Source organism: Panthera onca, chromosome C1 (genome assembly GCF_046562875.1).
Source record: "Panthera onca isolate mPanOnc1 chromosome C1, mPanOnc1 haplotype 2, whole genome shotgun sequence".
Taxonomy (NCBI): domain Eukaryota; kingdom Metazoa; phylum Chordata; class Mammalia; order Carnivora; family Felidae; genus Panthera; species Panthera onca.
The window spans coordinates 33,354,804-33,369,882 of NC_138346.1; the positions used below are offsets into that span (position 1 = coordinate 33,354,804).

At 38.9% G+C, this 15,079-nt stretch overlaps 1 protein-coding gene across 1 annotated transcript in view; it reads right to left on the reverse strand.

The window, feature by feature from the left end:
* FAM117B (family with sequence similarity 117 member B) overlaps window positions 1–15,079 on the reverse strand; it is a 95,080-nt gene that overhangs the window by 59,222 nt on the left and 20,779 nt on the right. The gene's annotated exons all lie outside the window — the stretch shown is intronic.

Below are 15,079 nucleotides of genomic sequence, written 5' to 3' on the forward strand. Positions count from 1 at the left end.
GTATCTATGCAGAGCATTTAGAATCACCCTTGGTACATTATACATACTTTGTAAGAAAATAATTTCAAGTATTTATACACATATATACCTCTCCTGCAACCTCCTCGTTTACATATCCATTAAATTTTTCAGATCATGATACATCTACATATTAAGTACAATTTCAATAAAATGAGTGAGGTGTACTTGATGTAAATCAGTTATACCTCAAAACAAGTTAAGAATACATATAGTCCTTCCAAAAGACTGGTAGCTCTATGTATAAAAAACTCTCCAAGATTAACAGTAAAAATGTGTAACTTTCTATACAGTATATCATTCTACTAAATTTTTCAAAAGTTTATAAAATATATGTACTGTGTTTGGGGTATGTGTGCATGAGTGTATGTGTATCCCTATATAAAAATTCTGCAAGAATATCCAAACAATTGTTAATAAGGGGCCATGGAGAAAATTATTTACTTTTCATTAAAAAAATTTTTTTTAATGTTTATTTTTCAGAGACAGAGAGCAAGGCAGGGGAAGGGCAGAGAGAGAGGGAGACACAGAATCCGAAGCAGGCTCCAGGCTCTGCACTGTCAACACAGAGCCAGACACGGGGCTCAAACCCACAAACTGTGAGCTCATGACCTGAGCCAAAGATGGACGCTCAACCAACTGAGCCACCCAGGTGCCCCTACGTTTTCATTTTAAATCCCTTAATGGAGCACAAGTTTTTAAATAAAGTACACATATTACTAACTTTAAAAATTAAAAAATATTTGGGGGAGGAACCAAGATGGAGGAACAACATGGAAGTTTTCTATGTGTCTCGCAACCATGAAATACAGGCAAATCAACACTAAACCATCCTGCACACCTAGAAAACTGATCTGAGGATTAGCACAACAATCTGCACAACCTGAACCACAGAATTTAGCAGAAATTCACACCAAAAGAAAGAGCAGGAAGAAACGACAGACAGGGCCTTAACCAACACAGATACAAGCAAGATGTCTGAACCAGAATTTAGAATCACAATAACAAGAATACTAGCTGGAATCAAAAAAGGTTAGAATCCCTTTCTGCAAAGATAAAAGAAGTAAAAACTAGTCAGAATGAAATAAAAAATGCTATAACTGAGCTGCAAACTTGAAAGGATGCCACGGCGGCAAGGATGTATGACGCAGAACAGAGAACCGACGATATAGAGGACAAACTTATGGACAATATTGAAGCAGAAAAAAAGAGAGATTAAGGCAAAGAGCACGATGTAAGAACTAGAGAAATCAGTGACTCATTAAAAAGGAATAACATGAGAATCATAGGAGTCTTGGAAGAGAAAGAGAGAAACAGGGGTAGAAGGGTTATGTGAGCAAATCATAGTGGAAAACTTCCCTAACCAGGGGAAAGACACAGACATCAAAATCCAGGAAACACAGAGGACTCAACTCCCATTAGATTCAACAAAAACTGACCATCAACAAGGTATATCATAGTCAAATTCACAAAATACTCAGGCAAGGAGAGAATCATGAAAGCAGCAAGGGAAAAAAAAGTCCTTAACCTACAAGGGAAGACAGATCAGGTTTGCAGCAGACCTACCCACAGAAACTTGGCAGGTCAGAAAGGAGTGGCAGGATATATTCAATGTGCTGTATCAGAAAAATATGCAGCCAACAATTCTTTATCCAGCAAGGCTGTCATTCAAAATAGAAGGAGAGATCATAAATAGAAGGAGAGATCATAAGTTTCTCAAACAAAAATTAAAGGCATCAGTGACCACTAAATCAGCCCTGGAAGAAATTTTAAGGGGGACTCTCTGAGGAGAGGAAAGAAAGGAAAGAAAGAAAGAAAGGAAAGAAAGAAAGAAAGAAAGAAAGAAAGAGAGAAAGAAAGAGAGAAAGAAAAGAAAGGAAAGCAAGAAAGAGAAAGAAAAGAAAAGAAAAGAAAAAAGAAAAGAAAAGAAACAAAGAAAAAAAAAGAAAGAAATACCAAAAGGAACAAAGACTAGAAAGGACCAGAGAACACCACCAGAAACTCCAACTCCAAAAGCATCGTAATGGCAATAAATTCCTATCTTTCATTCCTCACTTTAAACGTCAATGGACTTTGGAGAAGATGGCGGCATAGGAGGACGCTGGGCTCACCGTGTCCTGCTGATCACTTAGATTCCACCTACACCTGCCTAAAATAACCCAGAAAACCATCAGAAGACTAGCAGAATGGATTCTCTGGAGCCAAGCGCAGATGAGAGGCCCACAGAGGAGGGTAGGAAGGGTGGAGAGGCAGTGTGCGCTCCACGGACTGGCGAGAGTGAGTCGGGGCAGAGGGGCAGCCTGCCAGCCAAGCAGAACCCCCAAGTCTGTCTTGCAAAAGCAGAGGGGCTGGACGGAGTGTGTTCTGACAGCAAGCGGGACTTAACATCTGGAAGGTTATAAGCTAACAGCTGTGCTCGGAGAACGGGAGGGCTGGAGGACAATGGGAGGGAGACTTGTTGGGCCCCGGAGGACAGAGTTCAGCTGGCGGGAACAAAGGCGCTCACCAGCGCCATCTCCCTCGCCCATCCCCCAGCCAAAATCCCAAAGGGAACCAGTTCCTGCCAGGGAACTTGCTTGCACCGCGCAAACACCCAACACTGTGCTTCTGCAGATCCATTCCTCTGGCGGTGGCAGGTCTGACTCCCTCCTAGTGCCGCAGGGCTCCTCCCTAAGCGGATCTCCGAAGGATAAGCAAGCTGAGCCTGCCCCTCCCGGCCCTATGCACCTTGCCGATCCACCCCAGCTAATACACCAGATCCCCAGCACCACAAGCCTGGCAGTGTGCAAGTAGCCCAGACGGGCCACGCCACCCCACAGTGAATCCCACCCCTAGGAGAGGGGAAGAGAAGGTACACACCAGTCTGACTGTGGCTCCAGTAGCGGGCTGGGGGCAGACATCAGGTCTGACTGCAGCCCCACCCACCAACGCAAGTTATTCAAGACAGCAAAAGGGAAGTGCCCTACAGTTCCACACCACTCCAGGGACTATCCAAAATGAGGAAACTAAAGAATTCCCCTCAAAAGAATCTCCAGGAAGTAACAACAGCTAACGAACTGATCAAAAAGGATTCAAACAATATAACAGAAAGTGAATTTAGAATAATAGTCATAAAATTAATCGCTGGGCTTGAAAACAGTATAGAGGACAGCAGAGAATCTATTGCTTCAGAGATCAAGGGACTAAGGAACAGCCAGGAGGAGCTAAAAAATGATATAAATGAGTGGCAAAATAAAATGGAGACGACCACAGCTCGGATTGAAGAGGCAGAGGACAGAATAGGGAAACTAGAAGATAAAATGATGGAAAAAGAAGAAGCTGAGAAAAAGAGAGATTAAAAAAATCCAGGAGTATGAGGGGAAAATTAGAGAACTAAGTGATGCACTAAAGAGAAATAATCTACGCGTAATTGGTATTCCAGAGGAAGAGAGAGGGAAAGGTGCTGAAGGTGTACTTGAAGAAATAATAGCTGAGAACTTCCCTGATCTGGGGAAGGAAAAAGGCATTGAAATCCAAGAGGCACAGAGAACTCCCTTCAGACATACCTTGAATCGATATTCTGCACAACATATCATAGTGAAACTGGCAAAATATAAGGATAAAGAGAAAATTCTGAAAGCAGCTAGGGATAAACATGCTCTAACATATAAAGGGAGACCAATAAGACTCGTGACGGATCTCTCTACTGAAACTTGACAGGTCAGAAAGGAATGGCAGGAAATCTTCAATGTGATGAACAGAAAAAATATGCAGCCGAGAATCCTCTATCCAGCAAATCTGTCATTTAGAATAGAAGGAGAGATAAAGGTCTTACCAAACAAAAACTAAGGAATTCGTCACCACTAAACCAGCCCTACAAGAGATCCTAAGGGGATCCTGTGAGACAAAGTACCAGAGACATCGCTACAAGCGTGAAACCTATAGACATCACAATGACTCTAAACCCGTATCTTTCTATAATAACAATGAACGTAAATGGACTAAATCTGCCAACCAAAAGACATAGGGTATGAGAATGGATAAAAAATAAGACCCATCTATTTGCTGTCTACAAGAGACTCATTTTAGACCTGAGGACACTTTCACATTGAAAGTGAGGGGATGGAGAACTATCTATCATGCTCCTGGAAGTCAAAAGAAAGCTGGAGTAGCCATACTTATATCAGACAAACTAGACTTTAAATTAAAGGCTGTAACAAGAGATGAAGAAGGGCATTATATAATAATTACAGGGTCTATCCATCAGGAAGAGCTAACAATTATAAATGTCTATGTGCCGAATACGGGAGCCCCCAAATATATAAAACAATTACTCACAAACATAAGCAAACTTATTGACAAGAATGTGGTACTTGCAGGGGACTTTAACACTCCACTTACAACAATGGATAGATCATCTAGACACATGGTCAATAAAGAAACAAGGGCACTGAATGATACATTGGATCAGATGGCCTTGACAGACATATTTAGAACTCTGCATCCCAAAGCAACAGAATATACTTTCTTCTCGAGTGCACATGGAACATTCACCAAGACAGATCACATACTGGGTCACAAAACAGCCCTTCAAAAGTATATAAGAATTGAGATCATACCATGCATACTTTCAGACCACAATGCTATGAAGCTTGAAATCAACCACAGGAAAAAGTCTGGAAAACCTCCAAAAGCATGGAGGTTAAAGAACACCCTACTAAAGAATGAATGGGTTAACCAGGCAATTAGAGAAGAAATTAAAAAATACATGGAAACAAATGAAAATGAAAATACAACAATCCAAACACTTTGGGATGCAGCGAAGGCAGTCCTGAGAGGAAAATACATTGCAATCCAGGCCTATCTCAAGAAACAAGAAAAATCCCAAATACAAAATCTAACAGCACACCTAAAGGAAATAGAAGCAGAGCAGCAAAGACAGCCTAAACCCAGTAGAAGACAAATAATAAAGATAAGAGCAGAAATAAACAATATAGAATCTAAAAAAACTGTAGAGCAGATCAATGAAACCAAGAGTTGGTTTTCTGAAAAAATAAACAGAACTGATAAACCTCTAGCCAGGCTTCTCAAAAAGAAAAGGGAGATGACCCAAAGACATAAAATCATGAATGAAAATGGAATTGTGACAACCAATCCCTCAGAAATACAAGCAATTACCAGGGAATACTATGAAAAATTATATGCCAACAAACTGGACAACCTGGAAGAAATGGACAAATTCCTAAACACCACGCACTTCCAAAACTCAATCAGGAGGAAATAGAAAGCTTGAACAGACCCATAACGAGTGAAGAAATTCAATCAGTTGTCAAAAATCTCCCAACAAATAAGAGTCCAGGATCAGATGGCTTCCCAGGGGAATTCTACCAGACGTTTAAAGCAGAGATAATACCTATCCTTCTCAAGCTATTCCAAAAAAAAAGAAAAGGAAGGAAAACTTCCAGACTCATTCTATGAAGCTAGTATTACTTTGATTCCTAAACCAGACAGAGACCCAGCAGAAAAGAGAACTACAGTCCAATATCCCTGATGAGTAAGGATGCAAAAATTCTCAATAAGATACTAGCAAATCGAATTCAACAGCATATAAGAAGAATTATTCACCATGATCAAGTGGGATTCATTCCTAGGCTGCAGGGCCGGTTCACCATTCACAAATCAATCAACGTGATACATCACATTAATAAAAGAAAAGATAAGAACCACATGATCCTGTCAATCGATGCAGAAAAAGCATTTGGCAAAATTCAGCACCCTTTCTTAATAAAAACCCTCGAGAAAGTCGGGATAGAAGGAACATACTTAAACATCATAAAAGCCATTTATGAAAAGCCCACAGCTAACATCATCCTCAATGGGGAAAAACTGAGAGCTTTTTCCCTGAGATCAGGAACACGATAGGGATGTCCACTCTCACCGCTGTTGTTTAACATAGTGTTGCTTCGAAGTGCTAGCATCAGCAATCAGACAACAAAAGGAAATCAAAGGCATCAAAATTGGCAAAGATGAAGTTAAGCTTTCACTTTTTGCAGATGACATGATATTATGCATGGAAAATCCGACAGACTCCACCAAAAGTCTGCTAGAACTGATATATGAATTCAGCAGAGTTGCAGGATACAAAATCAATGTACAGAAATCAGTTGCATTCTTATACACTAAAAATGAAGCAACAGAAAGACAAATAAAGAAACTGATCCCATTCACAATTGCACCAAGAAGCATAAAATACCTAGGAATAAATCTAACCAAAGATGTACAAAATCTGTATGCTGAAAACTATAGAAAGCTTATGAAGGAAATTGAAGAAGAAATAAAGACATGGAAAAACATTCCGTGCTCATGGACTGGAAGAATAAATGTTGTCAAAATGTCAATACTAGCCAAAGCTATCTACACATTCAATGCAATCCCAATCAAAATTGCACCAGCATTCTTCTCAAAGATAGAACAAGCAATCCTAAAATTCATATGGAACCACAAAAGACCCCGAATAGCCAAAGTAATTTTGAAGAAGACCAAAGCAGGAGGCATCACAATCCCAGACTTTAGCCTCTACTACAAAGCTGTCATCATCAAGACAGAATGATATTGGCATAAAAACAGACACATAGACCAATGGAATAGAATAGAAACCCCAGAACCAAACGCACAAACGTATGGCCAACTAATCTTTGACAAAGCAGGAAAGAATATCCAATGGAAAAAAGACAGTCTCTTTAACAAATGGTGCTGGAAGAACTGGACAGCAACATGCAGAAGGTTGAAACTAGACCACTTTCTCACACCATTCACAAAAATAAACTCAAAATGGATAAAGGACCTGAATGTGAGACAGGAAACCATCAAAACCCTAGAGGAGAAAGCAGGAATAACCTGTCTGACCTCAGCCGTAGCAATTTCTTACTTGACACATCCCCAAAGGCAAGGCAATTAAAAGCAAAAAGGAACTACTGGGACCTCATGAAGATAAAAAGCTTCTGCACAGAAAGGAAACAATCAACAATACTAAAAGGCAACCAATGGAATGGGAAAAGATATTTGCAAATGACATATCGGACAAAGGGCTAGTATCCAAAATCTATGAAGAGCTTACCAAACTACACACCCGAAAAACAAATAACCCAGTGAAGAAATGGGCAGAAAACATGAATAGACACTTCTCTAAAGAAGACATCCGGATGGCCAACAGGCACATGAAAAGATGCTCAACATTGCTCCTCATCAGGAAAATACAAATCAAAACCACACTCAGATATCACCTCACGCAAATCAGAGTGGACAAAATGAACAAATCAGGAGGCTCTAGATGCTGGCGAGGATGTGGAGAAACGGGAACCCTCTTGCACTGTTGGTGGGAATGCAAACTGGTGCAGCTGCTCTGGAAAGCAGTGTGGAGGTTCCTCAAAAAATTAAAAATAGACCTACTCTGTGACCCAGCAGTAGCACTGCTAGGAATTTACCCAAGGGATACAGGAGTACTGATGCATAGGGGCACTTGTACCCCAATGTTTATAGCAGCACTCTCAACAATAGCCAAATTATGGAAAGAGCCTAAATGTCCATCAACTGATGAATGGATAAAGAAATTGTGGTTTATATACACAATGGAGTACTATGTGGCAATGAGAAAGAATGAAATCTGGCCCTTTGTAGCAACGTGGATGGAACTGGAGAGTGTTAGGCTAAGTGAAAAAAGCCATACAGAGAAAGACAGATACCATATTTTTTCACTCTTATGTGGATCCTGAGAAACTTAACAGAAACCCATGGGGGAGGGGAAGGAAAAAAAAAAAAAAAAAAGAGGTTAGAGTGGGAGAGAGCCAAAGCATAAGAGACTGTTAAAAACTGAGAACAAACTGAGGGTTGATGGGGGGGTGGGAGGGAGGGGAGGGTGGGTGATGGGTATTGAGGAGGGCACCTTTTGGGATGAGCACTGGGTGTTGCATGGAAACCAATTTGACAATAAATTTCATATACTGAAAAAAAACAAAAGGAAAATAAAAAAATAAAAAATGGAAAAAAAAAAATAAACATCAATGGACTAAATGCTCCAATCAAAAGACACAGGGTAACAAAATAGATAAGAAAACAAGATCCAGGGGCGCCTGGGTGGCGCAGTCGGTTAAGCGTCCGACTTCAGCCAGGTCACGATCTCGCGGTCCATGAGTTCGAGCCCCGCGTCAGGCTCTGGGCTGATGGCTCGGAGTCTGGAGCCTGTTTCCGATTCTGTGTCTCCCTCTCTCTCTGCCCCTCCCCCGTTCATGCTCTGTCTCTCTCTGTCTGTCCCAAAAATAAATAAAAAACGTTGAAAAAAAAAATTTTTTTTTAAAATAAATAAAAAATAAAAAAAAAGAAAACAAGATCCATCTATATGCAGTTTACAAGAGACCCACTTAGACCTCAAGACACCTTCAGATTGAAAGTAGGGGATGAAGAACCATCTATCACGCTAATAATGGTCAACAAAACAAAGCCGGAGTAGCCATACTTGAATCAGACAACCTAGACTTTAAAATAAAGAATGTATCAAGAGATACAGAAGGGCATTATATCATAATCAAGGGATCTATCCACCAAGAAGACCTAAAATTGTAAACATTTATGTGCCAAATGTGAGAGCACACAAATATATAAATCAATTAATCACAAGCATGAAGAAACACATTGATAGTAATACCATAATAGTAGGGGACTTTAACACCCCACTCACAGCAATGGACAGATCATCTAATCAAAAAATCAACAAGGACACAAAGTCTTTGAATGACACACTGGACCAGCTGGACTTAACGGATATATTCAGAACATTTCATCCTAAAGCAGAATATACATTTTTCTCCACTGCACATGTAACGTTCTCCAGAATAGACCATATACTGGGACACAAATCAGACCTCAGCAAGTACAAAAGATCAAAATCATACCGTGCATATTTTTAGACCACAACGCTATGAAACTCGAAATCAACCACAAGAAAAAATTTGGAAAGATAACAAATACTTGGAGACTGAAGAACATCCTACTAAAGAATAAATGGGCTAACCAAGACGTTAAAGAGGAAATTAAAAAGGTCATGGAAGCCAATGAAAATTATAACACCACAACCCAAAACCTCTGAGACACAGGAAAGGTGGTCTTAAGAGGAAAGTATATAGCAATCCTGGCCTTCCTAAAGAAGAAAGATCTCAGATACACAACCTAACCTTACACCTTAAAGAGCTGGGAAAAAAAACAGCAAATAAAACCCCAAACTAGCAGAAGACAGGAAATAATAAAGATTAGAGCAGAAATTAACACTATTAAAACCAAAAAAAAACAGTAGAACAGATCAATGAAACCAGAAGCTGGTTCTCTGAAAGAATCAAGAAATTGATGAACACTATAGCCAGTTTGATCAAAAATAAAAAGGAAAGGACCCAAATAAATAAAATCAAGAAAGAGAAAGATCACACCAAGACAGCAGAAATAAAGACAATAATAAGAGAATATTATGAGCAATTATATGCCAATAAAATGGGCAATCTGGAAGAAATGGACAAATCTGTAGAAACATATACCCGACCAAAACTGAAACAGGAAGAAAACGCAAATTTGAAGAGACCCATATCCAGTAAAGAAATAGAATTAGTAACCAAAAATCTCCCAAGAATCAAGAATCCAGGGCCAGATGGTTTTCCAGGGGAATTCTACCAACCACTTAAGGAAGAGTTAACACCTACTCTCCTGAAGGTGTTCCGAAAAATAGAAATGGAAGGAAAACTTCCAAGCTCTTTCTATGAAGCCAGCATTACCTTGATTCCAAAACCAGAGAGACCCCACTAAAAAGGAGAACTACAGACCAATATCCCTGATGAACATGGATGCAAAAATTCTCAAGAAGATATTAGCCAAGTGGATCCAACAATACATTTAAAAAATTATTCACCACAACCATTGGGATTTATACCTGGGATGCAGGGCTGGTTCAATAGACGCCAAACAATCAATGTAATTCACCACATCAATAAAAGAAAGGACAAGAACCACATGATCCTCTCAATAGATGCAGAGAAAGCATTTGACAAAATACAGCATCCTTTCTTGATGAAAACCCTCAAGAAAGTAGAGATAGAAGGAACATACCTCGAGATCATAAAAGCCATATGCGAAAGACCCAACACTAATATCATCCTCAAGGGGGAAAAACTGAGAGCTTTCCCCCTAAGGTGAGGAACACGACAGGGATGTCCACTCTCGCCACTGTTATTCAACATACTATTGGAAGTCTTAGCCTCTGCAATCAGAAAACACAAAGAAATAAAAGGCATCCACATTGGCCAGGAGGAGGTCAAACTTTCACTCTTCACAGATGACATGACACTCTATATGGAAAACCCAAAATATTCCACCAAAAAACTGCTAGAACTGATCCATGAATTCAGCAAAGTGGCAGGATCAAAAAAATCAATGCACAGAAATTGATTACATTCATATATACCAACAATGAAGCAATAGAAAGAGAAATCAAGGAATCGATCCCATTTACAATTACACCAAAAGCCATAAAATACCTAGGAATAAATCTAACCAAAGAGGTGAAAACTGTATACACTGAAAAGTATAGAAAGCTTATGAAAGAAATTGAAGACGACACAAAAAAATGGAAAAAGATTCCATGCTCCTGGATAGGAAGAATATTGTTAAAATGTCAATACTACCCAAAGCAATCTACATATTCAATGCAATCCCTATCAAAATAACACCAGCATTCTTCACACAGAACAAACACTCCTAAAATTTGTATGGAACCAGAAAAGACCCTGAATAGCCAAAGCAATCTTGCAAAAGAAAACCAAAGCAGGAGGCATCACAATTCCACACTTCAAGCTATACTACAAAGCTGTAATCATCAAGACAGTATGGTACTGGCACAAGAACAGACACTCAGATCACTGGAACAGAATAGAGAACCCAGAAATGGACCCACAAACGTATGGCCAACTAATCTCTGACAAAGCAGGAAAGAATATCCAATGGAATAAAGACAGTCTCTTCAGCAAGTGGTGCTGGGAAAACTGGACAGCAACATGCAGAAGAATGAACCTGGACCACTTTCCTACACCATACACAAAAATAAACTCAAAATGGATGAAAGACCTAAATGTAAGACAGGAAGCCATCAAAATCCTCAAGAAGAGTGCTCACTTCAGCAGCACATGTACTAAAAATTCTTGAGGAGAAAGCAGGCAAAAACTTCTTTGATCTTCGCCACAGCGACTTCTTAATAAGTCTCCAGAGGCAAGGGAAACCAAAGCAACATGAACTATTGGGACCTCATCAAAATAAAAAGCTTCTTTCCACACAGTGAAGGAAAACCATCAGCAAGACTAAAAGGCAAAAAGGGGCGCCTGGGTGGCTCAGTCGGTTAGGCATCCGACTTCAGCTCAGGTCATGATCTCATGGTTCGTGGGTCTGAGCCCTGCATCGGGCTCTGTCCTGACAGCTCGGAGCCTGGAGCCTGTTTCGGATGCTGTGTCTTCCTCTGTCTCTGCCCCTCCCCACTTGCGCTCTTTCTCCCTCTGTCTCAAAAATAAACATTTAAAAAAAATTTTTTTAAATTAAAAGGCAATGGACAGAATGGGAGAAGATATTTGCAAACGACATATCAGATAAAGGGTGAGTATCCAAAATCTATAAAGAACTTATCAAACTCAACACCCAAAAACCAAATAATCCAGTGAAGAAATGGGCAAAAGACATGAGTAGACACTTCTCCAAAGACGACCACCAGATGGCCAACAGACACATGAAAAAATACTCAACATCACTCATCATCAGGGAAATACAAATCAAAACCACAATGAGATACCACCTTACACCTGTCAGAATGGCTAACATTAACAACTCAGGCAACAACAGATGTTGGTAGGATGCAGAGAAAGAGGATCTCTTTTGCACTGCTTGTAGGAATGCAAGCTGGTGCAGCCACTGTGGAATACAGTTTGGAGGTTCCTCAAAAAATTATAAATAGAACTACCCCACAGCCCAGCAATTGCACTACTAGATATTTATCCAAGGGATACAGGTATGCTGTTTTGAAGGGACACATGCACCCCCATGTTTTTAGCAGCAGTATCAACAATAGCCAAAGTACGGAAAGAGCCCAAATGTCCATCGATGGATGAATGGATAAAGAAGATATGGTATATATACACAATGGAGTATTACTCGTCAATCAAAAAGAATGAGATCTTGCCATTTGCAACTATGTGGATGGAACTAGAGGGTATTATGCTAAGCAAAATTAGTCAGAAACAATTATATGACTTCACTCACCTGAGGACTTTAAGACAAAGAACAGATGAGCATAAGGGAAGGGAAGCAAAAATAATATAAAAACAGGCAGGGGGACAAAACAGAAGAGACTCATAAATATGGAGAACAAATTGAGGGTTACGGGAGGGGTTGTGGGAGGCAGGATGGGCTAAATGGGTAAGGGGCACTAAGGAAGCTACTCTTGAAATCACTGTTGCACTATACGCTAACTAATTTGGATATAAATTTAAAAAATAAAATTAAAAAGAAAAATAAAATAATTAAAAATTAAAAAATATTGGAAACCAACATATGCCAGGCCCTATACTCATTTACAGTCTGTTGGGATAGGCGTGTTCTAAACAAGCAATCAGAAGTCTAATGAGTCTTAGGCAGGGAGAAGAAGAGATTGCTCTGAAAGCTTATGAAACAGGAAGTGTCATCAATCTGAGACCTGAAGAATTAGCATGAGTTAACTAGGTAGGAAGAGTTCTTCAAGCTAAGAGGAAAGAATGTGCAAAGGACATGAGACAGAAAAGAGTATTTTTTTCTCATGAAATCAAAATACAGTCCATATGGCAAGGCCACAGAGATAAAGAGTATCATTAACTTCCTTTCTTCTTATCCTGATGAAAGTCCATCCACTCTTAAGATCCAGTTCGAGTATCATCTCCAAGAAACTTTCCCCAACTTTCTGGGCCAAATATATCTCTTCTGTGTTCATATCAGAACTGAGTATGCACTTGAACACTTGCCATATACTCTATAAACTCAACTACTTGTTTCTCACTCTAGTCTATAAGATCTTTGAAGGAAGAGATCCATGTCTCCTTTGTCAATTATAGAGTACAGCACAGGTCAGCAAAGTATGACCATGAACCACCTAAGAATTGGTATTTATATTTCTAGAGGTTTAGAAAAAAAAAACACCAAAAAAAATTTTTTGTGACATGTGAGAATTATGTGAAATTCAAATTTCAGTGTCTTTAAATAAAAATTTTTTAGAACATAACCATACTCATTTATTTACATGTCACCTATAGCTGCTTTCTGCTATAATCTCAGAGATGTTTGTTGTGACAAAAACTATATGCACACAAGTTCAAAATATTTACTGTTTGGCCCTTTCTAGAAAAGGTTTACCCACTCCTGGTAAGTCTAATATCTGGCATAAGGTCCCTGAGTTTTCTTTATAGTCCTTTCTATAATCTCAGTCATTTGAAAGTTGAGTAGGCCAGGGAATATCAGAATTTCCAGGGTAGTAATATATACTTAATATTATAATTTATTTGGTATATAAAACAATATCTATTGTTTTAATAACTATAGTCTCCTACAGAAACCAAAATTCTACTAAGATCGTGACAGTTCATACTTTCTTAACATAATTATAGATATTTTCTATTTTGAAGAGGACGGGTTTCATTTAAAAATAAGATTCAATGTTGAACTCACGTAAAGAAACATAAAAATGTATCCTGAGCTGAGGCCTCATATTCAACACACAGTCTACTGGATGTCTTCCTGGAATCATTTTTCAACTTTAACTGGGCAGGATTTTCATGTATATTGGACAAAGGTGAGGTGTTCTCTACCTCAGCATTGTGTGTTTGAATATCCTAACACAAAGGCCTTTTATCTTAAACCCATTTAATGGAACTAATTAATACAAGCGTTATTAAAAAAAATTTTTAGATTGGATTAGAGAACATACTGGAATCCATGAAAATTGTTGAAAGTTTTACATTAAACTGTACTTCTAATCATATAGAATAAATTAGCTACTGGAAAAATCTTTTTGAAAACTTATACACCAAGTGGTGTCAAAACTTTATTTAAAGACAAAATTAAGAAATTGCAACTGCATTTCTTTGCTAAAAGATAGACTAGTTAGGTAAGAATCTTCAATTTTGTAAAAACTAAATAACTCCTCTTATTTTTACAGTTTGTGATGTATATATATCAATAAAAGAAACAGTAATTATATATGCTCAATATACAATTAAGTGGAAAAAATGCACTTTACAGGTCTCAGAGACCACCGTTAAAATTAATGAAATCTTGACAGCTAAGTGAAAATTCTTCATTGCCAACTGGGTAGGGATAGTTAATGCCTACCTTCCAGTTAGGCTGGAGCCACAGGACTGGTTTTAGCCATGAGCTATGAATAAAGTGACACGTCCAATGACAATGTAAGAATGGGTGTACTGTATCCAAGCTTTCTTCTGTCTACATGGTGAACAGAAAGGACTCTCAGTGGAGTTTCAACTTGGGTCTCTGAGTCATCAGCTGAGAGAGGCAGTGAGCCACCCAACCTACAAAAGGCATGATAAGCCTTTGTTGTGTTAAGTCACTGAAATTTCAGGGGTATGTTTCAGCAGATAGTGTTAACTACCACAATGCAGTGTAAATAATGGGAGACTCAGGTGGGAGAAGCATGGTTAGTGTAGATACTGATGTTATTCTAGCAATATATGGGAATTTTGATGAAAAATCATAGGAAAAATATATCTACTTTGAGGATATACAATATCTTTCACCATTTATACTTGAATTTATCAGTGTCCTACCCATATTCATTCATAGCCACTATGGGAGGCACAGACAATTCTCCAGTTTCTTAAGCATCCATGCCTCTGTCTGAGAGCTTTCTCTAACATGAAGGAGTATACTCAACTTGGCAACCGGACAAGCAGAAAGTGCCTAGGAGCCAACCCCTAGATTTTAAGGTTAACTCCTTAAAATCTTCAACCCCTAAGGAACA